The following is a 10,779-nucleotide window of genomic DNA, read 5'->3' as shown; positions in this document are numbered from 1 at the left end:
TTTTTCTGAGGTCTGGGTGTTTGACACTAAATGATAATGTAAAAATGTTTCTTTTTGATACTGTTACAAATATAAACCTTTACTAAAACTCCTCCATATCTTTCTTATATTTCTCTCTATTTTTGGCAACTAGTCATTATACTTCTGCTTCTTTTCTAAAGGGAGACCTTTATTTGTTTAACTCAGTCTAAAAAAACAAATATTTTGGCTAAATGGTCTTAAAATGATCTCAATATTATACTTACCACATACGCTTCAGGATGCTCTTCGGCAATCTTATCCTTTTTTCTAATGTAAAAGAGAAAGTAAGAACTTAAGGGTCTTTTTGGCATACCTGTATGTGTTTCTGTTGATGCCTGAAAAGTATATAAAGAACTATTAGGTACTGATTTTGTGTCAATATATTTTTTATTACCTTTGGATGTTTGGATTGTGCCTTTAAATCGATATTTTCAATAACTTGCCTTCATCATGGGTTATTTCAATTTTTAACTTGTTTAATTGTCTAACTTGTAACTAGTGTCTAACTTTCTTCAACAACTGAGCCCATACTTTCTGACAATCCTCTACTGAGTAATTTTTAAATGCTACCTAAAGCAAATTCCAAATTAGATTTAGCATATTTTGACTAAAAAAATATACTTTTGCCCATTCTATTTGAGTTAGACGGTATTTGTAGCTCTTTACACGGTATTGTAGCTCTTATTTTCTTCTCCTAGAATCTTCTAGGGCAAGAAAGACCTTGTCGTTGGTGGGGAAGCTCCTTGTCAGGTGCTGGAGGAATCTCCTCTAGCACTTTGGCTCGGTCTAAGAAGCATCTCACTGTCTTGTCCCTGGCTGTAGTGTCGTGGCCAGGGAATTGCACTAAGGCATATAACGATGCCGGACGTGACTATAATTAAAAATTAAAGGATATTTCTTTTCATAATTTAACAACGAATTTTTTAATCTACCTCCAACTCGAAAGAATCCCAAATCATCAACAAATGCGGCTAATTTGCGAAAGGGTTTAGACATTAACTTTTTACTGAGAAAATTTTCTATTTCCGACCTAAAATATTTATATTGCACATGTTTAACAAGCAGTAATAAAGCATTGTTTGAATCACGAGCAGAAAAATAAGAAGTATTTCTTGAATTTGGGTTCCTCAAATTAAAAATAAATCGTTGAACATATCATAAAATTCTTTGTATTTTAGAAAGTGATGAGTATTTTTCTAAAAGTTGTTCAAAAATGTCAAATTGATTAACGGTTATTAAAGCAATTTTTCTTTCTTCCTTATCCGATTCATTTATGAGAAAATCAGGAGAAAATTTACAAAAATTATCATATGTGTTTGTCGTTAGTTTGATAAAATCTGGTTCTGTCCACCAAGAAGAAAATTTTACAAAATCTAAAGGAAGAAGGCTTCTGGACGCAGGATCAGCAGCGTTATTTTCCGTAGCGATGTGCAACCAAATAGAATTAGGTAATTCTTCTTGAATAATAGCGATGCGATTGGCGATAAAAGGTTTAAAGCGATGAGGGGATGCGTGAAGCCAATGTAATACAATAAGCGAATCAGTAAAAGTAAAAATATTTTTAAAAGTAAGCCTAGTAGCGAGTGACTTTGTCACAAAATTTATTAATCGTGTGAGCAATAAAGCTCCACAAAGTTCTAAGCGAGGAATTGATTGCGTTTTGAGCGGCGCTACCTTTGATTTAGCACACTGTTCGGTTTTTATATGATTCAAAATAAAAAATATATAAATTGTAAAATTAGTAATTTTTTAATGGTCATAATGCGTTCTTTCAAAATCATCGAATAACTAAATCAATTCCATAGATCCAGTGACGTACCGTGACTTTGAATTTTGAGACCAAAAAATGACAAATAATTTGTCAAAAAAATCATATTACAGCTATATGTTTTATTTTGCATAAAAATGTTAACTAATAAGTTAGAATAATTATATTTCTTCCCTAACTAAGTGGTTTTATCGCCAAATTTATCTAAAGCTAAGTATAACACAAATCTTAAATACGTGGACTATTATAACAACAAATACATCGTAAAAGACTATTTTTGTAGCATTCTGAACGAGGATTCAAGTTAAACTTTTTAGAAAATAATTTAAAGGAAAAATGAACCTGGGCCCGAATTCTGTAACTTTGACATAAAAACGTTACGCTTTCAAAGCGGTGAGCGCAAGTCATAGCGCAAGTATTCGATCAGCGAAACGCAAGACAGTCGATTTTGGTATTCTCGTTGCCATGCGAATCGTGTTCTGGATACGCGTTGAGCACATATTGGCAACATCACAATTTCTAAGTAGCTAATAGCCAAAAGTTGATAACTGATGGATGTAACAATGAAAAATGTCAATGTTACGTGAATTTCATAACCTATTGTTGAGTTATGTCAAGCTATTTTTATATGGATATGTCATTATTCTTATTATACGAGGGAAGTGTTGAATGCTCTTCTCAGCATTTTCGATGTGTTGAACAATATTTATAGCTGCCAAGTCGTAAATTATCAATTACTTATTGAGGAATTTATAGAAGAAGTAGTAATTTTGACTAAAGAGCAAGATAACGCACAAAATCACAATTTTTTCGATTTTCACTCACAGTTCGACAAGCAAAACGATCCTTTAAGGCAACCATTTTCAAAGCGCTCAGCGCAGTCAGTAAAGACGCTAAGCGCGTAAGACGAGAATATAGAAATCGTTAATTAAGTGCGCGCTCAGCGAAAATTAACGTCATATACGCTGAGCGTCTAAAAGCGCTTAGCGTTTTCAAAGTTACAGAATACGGGCCCTGCTCGCAGATGCTTGTTCCGAGTAAAATCCTAGAGCTCTATGATTTGTTTTTATAAACTCTGGCACATGATGCAGAATTGCATGAATCTTTGGAGTTATCTTAATACCTAAGTTGAGTATTTCCAATTTAAATTGTTCGATGTCATGTTCAAAATGTTTGTTTAGTGCTTGACCAAAACAACTCGAAACTACTTGATTGAATGCAGAAAACACTGCAATATATTTATTCCTAAAAAAAAGATGTTTAGGTTTTTGCTTCTAAAAACTTTGAATAGGATTCTTTACCGGGCGTAAACAATCGTCTTCAAAATATCCACTTTCTTTAAAAGTTGTCTGGCGTTATTTCCGTTACATTTTCCATAATGATCTAGTTTCAATCCCGCTTTTTTATCCATTCTGTTGCAACATTGGTATTCTCCAATTCAAGACAATCAAATAGTTTTTGAACTACACCTAACAAAAGGTGGAGCTCAGGAGGGGGAATATACTTTAAAACAGGTGTTTCTTCGTCGCCAATGATTAAAGGTATGTTTATACAGTTTTCTAAAATTAATTGCCCTTTTTTATATGGTTCATTGAACAACAGTTTAAAAAATACAAAAAAAAATATTTCAAACAAAAACGCTTACTAAAATCTTTGGCTTTTGTTATATTTCCTCCAGATTGTTGCCATAAATTTGTATTTTCTGTAATACTTTTTATAGTTCTGAATGATCCTTTAATTTCCATTTCCTTTATACATTTACATCACACCATAGGCAAGTGTGAGCGGATGAATTTGACTGAAGACCAAGGAGAATCATAATAAGCTTAAAGTCAGCGGCAAAAGTATAGGAACAAATTCCACATATGGACTGCAAATCTAACGTCTCAAAAAGGCTTTTAATGTTAGCATAAGATTCAGACAACTTTGGTCCTAAGCCAATTATGAATAGTTTATTAATTCCAGCACTTTTATATTTCTTGAAATATTCGGGATCATTTTCAGGGAGCACATTCAGACAAACTTTAAATGATCCACCACCACTATCAATGCCAATTTTTAGATGAAAATCTTCAGGTAATTCTCTAATTTCCAAAATATATGATAGAAGACCAGATAAATCTGAGCAGTATACAAACATTAATATTAACTGAATTAACATTTTTCCTTTAAATTATTTTCTAAAATGTTTTAACTTTAATTCTAGTTCAGAATGATACCAAAATAGTCTTTTACGATGTATTTGTTGTTATAATAGTCCACGTATTTAAGATTTGTGTTGTTATTAGTGCTTAGCTTTAGTTAAATTTAGCGATAAAACCACTTAGTTAGGGAAGAATTATAAGTATTCTAACTTATTAGTTAACATTTTTATGCAAAATAAAACATATAGCTGTAATATGATTTTTTTGACAAATTATTGTTTCAGTTTTTGGTCTCAAAATTCAAAGTCATGGTACGTCACTGGATCTATGGAAATGATTTAGTTGTTCGATGATTTTGAAAGAAGGCATTATGGCCATTAAAAAATTACTAATTTTACAATTTATATATTTTTTATTGTGAATCATAAAAACCGAACAGTCAGCAGCGAGCAGAATTGTACTTATTCTGTTTTGCGATTAAATTAAGTGGACTGGTATTATTTTCATATGTGCGGTTCGTGAAAAAATGCGTTTTGCGATATGATATTTTGCGATGAGAAATTACATTAAATAAATAGAAAAGAGAAAAAAAGGTCGATTGTTCACCTACCTTGTTTTGTTGCGAAATCTGCAGCGTCTCTGGTCAACAGCGAATTTAAGGATCAGCGGTTGATTGGTCAAGATCAATCCTTCCTGTTTTTAAGTCTCTAGGTTCGGTGACGACGAGTAATTTAATAGGGCGTTTTTTACGTTTATTACAGCTATAAGGAGCTGCGCTAGCCTGTTTGGTTTCTTTAGTGGGGTCTTTTTCGCATTTTTCCCCAGCCAAAAAGGCAGCTGTATCAGCTTTAACATCACTTTTCTTCAATTTATCTATATCACCAGGAGCATAGTTGAATGCCGTAGCTGTAGCCCGTTTTGTAGATGGCGATTGTTGATTTTCCGGGTCACTTTTTAGACTTGAAGGCGATCATTGATTCTCGTAGCTAAAACCTTGGGTGTAAGGCTTCCTCGGGCTGACCTGCACTTCTGGAGCTTCGTAATCGTACTGCTTGGTGTATCCTGGAGATGAATACTTCTCTGCTATCTTCTCTTTCTCCTTTTTCTCCTTGGGAGATTTATCTCTTTTGCCGAATAGGGACGAGGGGCTCTTAGACCTCTTTTTATCGTCCTCATTATGCTGGTCCGTATCTCTACCATTTTGTAAATTCTTCTCATTTTCCTTGTTCTTCTCCTTGTCCTTTTTACCAAATAATCCACCAGCCGGCAAAACTGCTACGCCGCCTACAGGTTTCTTTTCTTTGTCCTTGGGTGATTTAATTTTGGCAGGTGTCTGGTTATCGACATCAATGATGTGCTCGGGAGGATGAGACATTGTATGGCGCTTGTTGGTGTCATTGTACTCATCTTCGGGTCTTACACTCAGAGGGTCCATACTTCTAGATGTCAATCTTTTGCCTTCCAAGGACCTTTCAAATTGAGGAGCAGGCCTGTCAATTGGTGTTTTTCTCGTCTCATAGTGAGTCCTACCTGAATATCTAAATTTCGATCCTAACCTAGGAAACAGCGAAATTTTCTGACTAATTTCAGGCGACATCAGTCTGAAGAAAGTATGGTGTTCCACGCAGGTTTTCCACAGTTTCTTAGCTGCGCGATGGTTGGCCAATTTGAGGCCAATCGTGGATTCAAACTGTTCGAACTCACCCGGACATATTTTGATATAAAAATTGTGTCTCTTATAGCTTATTTTCAAAATTTTCGGCCAGGCAAAATAGGTTTATTCTAAGGCGGTCGTGGTAAACTAATAATCCAGAGGCACAAACACCAAGCATAACATCTACCCCTTCAGAATCCTTGGCAGGATGTAGATCAACCCCATACATGTCTAGTTTCTTAGCATTTTCCAAGTAATGCAGTTCTGCTTCGGCTGGAGTCTGAGCTTTGTGTGTTTTGTGGAGTTCGCACACTTTAGCTTCTAGGTCGTTTTGGGTGGGAGCCAACTTCAACTCTTTCAAGTAATCCTTGTTCATATTATCCGGATCGTAATCGCCCAACTCTGATTGGGCCAAATACGATCCAAGGAGGGCATGTGTGACAAATGAACAAGGCAGGCGTCCGCTAAGAATATCATTGCGGATTTGTAGACATAATTGTTACCTTGTAATATCTTCTTGTAATTGAGCTAGATCTGGAGGATAGGACTTAACCTCAAATGTAAATTTCTAGGGCTCGTTTTTCAGAAATTTTGCTACCCTTTTATCTAATTCTAACCAATTTCTGGGATCATGTCTGTCAGCATACACCAAGCCAAAATAGTATTTTTCTATTAGGTTGATGGCTTCACACACTCTATCCAACAGGTCTCTGCCTTTTGATTTTCGATCGACATTAAGAGTTAGAACTGAACCATCCAATATGGTCACTTCAGTCCATTCAAACAGTCCATTTTTGCCACCCTTCAGATCCTTTGAGTGGGTTTGTTTTTTGGCAGGTGACGCCTCAGCGTCTACAGCCGTATTTTTTTCTTCAGGCATTCTTGTTTTTATATTTACTATTTTTTTGCCTCTGAATAGTTGTCTCTGGTTTTCATTTATTATTATATTACTACTCTATAGTGTTTATTTAATTCAAAATGCCACCTTCAGTGTCCGATGCTGATAAATATAAAAACGCTAAAACTTTACGGTTGGTTGAAATAAACAGAATTAAGAGTAGGTCTTAGCAGAGCAGAAGCACGGAGATACTTCCGACTGCTCCAAAAAGGACTTACTCCAGAGGAAGCAAAAACGAAAACATTCCTCCGCAAAGGGGAGAGTAAAAAAACCAAGAAACAGCCTGACTCGTTCCATCAAAGGGCAAGAGAGGGAGCGAGAACCTCTCACCTCTTCTCCGGCAGAGAGAGAAAAAAGCCAAGATGGAAAGCCGTCCAACACCGAGAGGCAACCATGGATGTATCACCAGCTTTACCGCTATTACTGGACAAGTGAAAATGGCGGTGCTGCCAAAGGATTTCCCAGAGGTTGCTCTGACCACTGACCAGCAAACGTCTCTAGAAGAGGCTATACTGGACGAAGTAGTAGCGATCGGAACTACAAAAATTGGGCCAGCTGCGTTGTGCGGGGATACACTTTCAGGTGGGCATGATCCTCATAGATTGTGTCAGGTATAAGGAGAGACCAAGTTAAAGAGGTGGAGAAAATGAAGACAAATCCTCCAGCCTAAACCTCACGGGTACCTCAGTACCGGAGACTGTCCTCGACTGTCGAAGGCACGGAGGGCCAAACTCCAACCGGGGAAGGGTGTGTACCCTCGGAGGAAGAACATCTGTTGTCAGGAAAGGATGGGAAATACCCTGTCCCCTCTACAACAGAGGTATCATGTGTTATAGACTCTGTGATGAGTTATAACTCAAGGAAGGGGGCACAATAGATCTTTAAGGTCGCAGTGATTACTCATTCTACATTCTAGGATCATTGTCACGTATGCAATCCTGAATTCTTTAAACTAGAAGACCTTAATCTTCTTTTGGCATAAAAATGGAATCTAAAATTATATACTTAAATACTATTCTGTTAATTAAATAATTAATTGAATCATTCTTCTTCCTCATTACTACCGTTATGAATAGCTTTTGAAGCTATGCCAATATGAACTTGCTGTTGTACAGTAACTGGTGAAACTTTAACATCCTCTGTTAATACTTTGTTCATTTTAGATTTTATAATTTTAGCTGGTAGTTCTTTTGTTGAAGTGAGGCTCAGTATCGGCCATTTCTTTCTTGATTTTAAAGCTCTCCGTCTCATCTATCCTAACATTCTTTTTGGTCTTTTTTGGAAATTGAGACTCCATTCCTACATCTTGTATATCCATCAACTGACTCTCCATTTCTACTAATATTAAAGTCACTTTTTACTAGTTTATCCCTTTTTCTTTTAAGGTGTTCTGAAATGTCAGGAATTTCCTCTTTGATTACCAAGTTCTTCTTGCTTGTCTTTTTGAAAATATTAAGAACTTTTGATACATTCAAAGACATCTAAATAAAGGGAGACGAAAAAATCAAACCAAACCAAACGTCATCGAGATCAGAGACTATGTTCCACAAAAATCTTGATGACAATTTTACGTTACCGGCGGCGGCGATAGATTTCGGCTGATTGCGGTTTGAGTTCTAAATGTTATTGTATCCGGGCGGAGAATCAAAATGTAGATGACACGGAGTCGGACTGTCGAAGGACCAGTTGAAATAACATTCAACAACGATAACTTTTACACACTTATACCGGGTGCATTTCAAAAGTGGCTCGCCCCTATAACTTTTCTATTTTTTCAGATAAAAAACGAGATTCTGAATTTGCTGATCATTATCATTAACTGGTTTGTTCTCCATGTTGTCTTACGACTAGATGATTTTGCTTTTGACCAACTCTGCCATTAAGGTCACCCAGTATACAAATTTCCTTCCTGTCGTTTATATTTAGTATTGTATTTAGTAGCTAATAGAATTCGTCTTTAACATTATGATTAGCATCTTCGCTAGGTGCATATGCTCCTATTATTACTATGTTGTATCCGTTTTTCTCAATTTCTAATGCCATTATGTTTATCATTTCTTCCCAGATTCTTATGATTTTTTTTTGTATTTTTTGTGTATTGCTATTGATACCCCTCGTTTTGCTCGTTTGCTTTTGCACACTCCGCTGTAGGAATGAATATATTCCCCTATTTTTTCATTTCCTCTATCTTTTTTTTCGTAGTTTCTGTAAACATGCATATATCTATTTTCAATCTCAATACCTCATCAAAAACTTCCTTCTGTTTTGTTTGCAACCCTTGAACATTCCAGCCAATCTCATTGTTCTATTCCGTAGCAGTTTTCGTAATTTATTTGATCCGTCCGTTTTCCGAGGCAAGCAATCGAAACTTTTAGCAAAATATATTTTTCCGAATGACAAAAACGCTGCTCACCCGACGATTTAAACCCTATCCTGGGGGGCCTCTTGTAAGGGTTACCATACCTTGGCCGATTTGTTCCGGTTTTTAGGCGCCGGAAATTCGCCTTCACCCTCCTCCGTTCGCTACATTACTCACATTCATTGTGAGCACTGAATTGCCCAGGGCACACGACGTGGACGTGGAGGGAGGATTTGATGGTAAGTCTTGGTTAGACTGTAGGCATTTCCCAGAGATTTAGTACAACATAGGAATCGGCACCCTAAGTTGACCCTGAGACCCTTAAACCAACCATTAGAGCCCCAAACTTTATACTATAAGCTAATATTACAATCTAACAAAAATGTCTTAGCTAGCCTGAACATTCCGGCCTCCTTGAAAACGATAGAAATTTTATCGACTTAACCGCGCTCTCCTATAAACCACCCATATGTGGAGATTTCGCGGGAATGAAATTCCATTTTATAGAATCCCGAGCCAAAAAATTGTCCACTTCTAAATTATGTTGTTTGTTGTTAATCAACTTATAAAGTTCCAAAAATTGATTATTTTTGCACCAACGAAATTCGATCCGTTATCGCTAAATATTTGTCTTGATTTACCTCGTTGTGAAAAGAACCGCTTTAAAGCATTGATAAAACTGTTTGTACTTAAATCAAAAACTAATTCGATATGTATTGCGCGCGTGGAAAGACATACAAAAACAACTATACAGGGTTGTTCACCACATACGACACGCAGTAACGATCAGATTTTTACAAATTGTAAGTTTTGGGTTAGTTGAAGGATTATTAGAGGTACAATGTAAAAATATTTTTACAAGATACAGAGTGTCCCAAATAAATAAAAAATATCAAAGTTGTATATTTTTAAATGGAACAAACTGTATATTATTACATTTTTAGTTTCTATGTTTAAAATAAGGATAAATTGGATTAAGCTTTATCGCATTTTAATCTTACCGTTTTTGAAATATTTACGGTTTTGTGAAAATACAGTAACAATTTACAATTTTATGTTTCGTTTCTCTAGGCGCATTTAAGTTTTTAAAACCAAAATTGTATTGAAGTTTTTCTATTTGCTAAATTTTGTGTTGCAATAATCAAATTATACTACCTTATACCGAGTGTCTAAAAATTTATTTTAAATAATTGCTAGCTTTAAACGGCAACAACTTTTTTAATTCAAATGGAACACCCTGCATATTTTACGACAATCAGATGCACAATTTAATTGTCTATCAAATTGTAACCATTTTTTAACTATCTCTTCAAGTTTTCGTAGAAAATGCATTTTCTTATAATTTAGACCTCATTTATCAATATACCCATGGAATATTTACATTTTAAATTATTTTTAGAGATGTAACAAATTTTCAAAGAGTACAGATATTAATATTGTCGATATATAATTCGCTAATTTCATTAAAAAATAAAAAAATACTGTTTAAATATTTGTTAAAGAGGACCAATTAATATGATCACAGTGTTCAAAATACATTAATAAAATTGACTGTTTGCTTTGATTAAAACTAATTGCTTCAAATGCTAAAAAACTGAATTTTGCATGTGTATTAGACAGTGTGGTAAAAAAGTAACACCTTATACATTTTATTTCATTTTTTGACGCATGCTTCTTTATAACAACAGAGACGTTCATTTTCATAACCTTATTATTGTATTGATTTCTGGTTCTAATCCACCATTTATTTTTAGAATAATTTATTAATTAAAACAATTAAGTATGTAATTAACTAATATTTTCAAGAAACTTGAAGAGATAGGTAAAAAATGGTATGATACAGTTTTATAGACAATTAAACTGTGCATCTGGTTCTTGTACAGTGTGTATATTTAAATTAAAGAAGATGTTCCATTTAAATTAAAGAAGTTATTG

At 34.9% G+C, this 10,779-nt stretch overlaps 1 long non-coding RNA gene and 1 pseudogene across 1 annotated transcript; both read right to left on the bottom strand.

Annotated features, from left to right (window-relative positions):
* Positions 1-265: 265 nt before the first annotated feature.
* LOC115874956 lies at positions 266-658 on the bottom strand. Its single transcript, XR_004048937.1, has 3 exons — positions 643-658; positions 416-591; positions 266-356 (listed from the first exon to the last, which is right to left on the bottom strand). It is a non-coding gene; the product is annotated as an uncharacterized LOC115874956 (long non-coding RNA).
* Positions 659-4,588: 3,930 nt separating this feature from the next.
* Positions 4,589-6,506, bottom strand: LOC115874899 (annotated as a pseudogene).
* Positions 6,507-10,779: the final 4,273 nt, after the last annotated feature.

This window comes from Sitophilus oryzae, unplaced genomic scaffold, assembly GCF_002938485.1.
Source record: "Sitophilus oryzae breed Bouriz unplaced genomic scaffold, Soryzae_2.0 scaffold_1307_pilon_pilon, whole genome shotgun sequence".
NCBI lineage: Eukaryota > Metazoa > Arthropoda > Insecta > Coleoptera > Curculionidae > Sitophilus > Sitophilus oryzae.
Note: the sequence above shows the minus strand (reverse complement) of the source record. Positions and strands in the feature narration are given on the sequence as shown.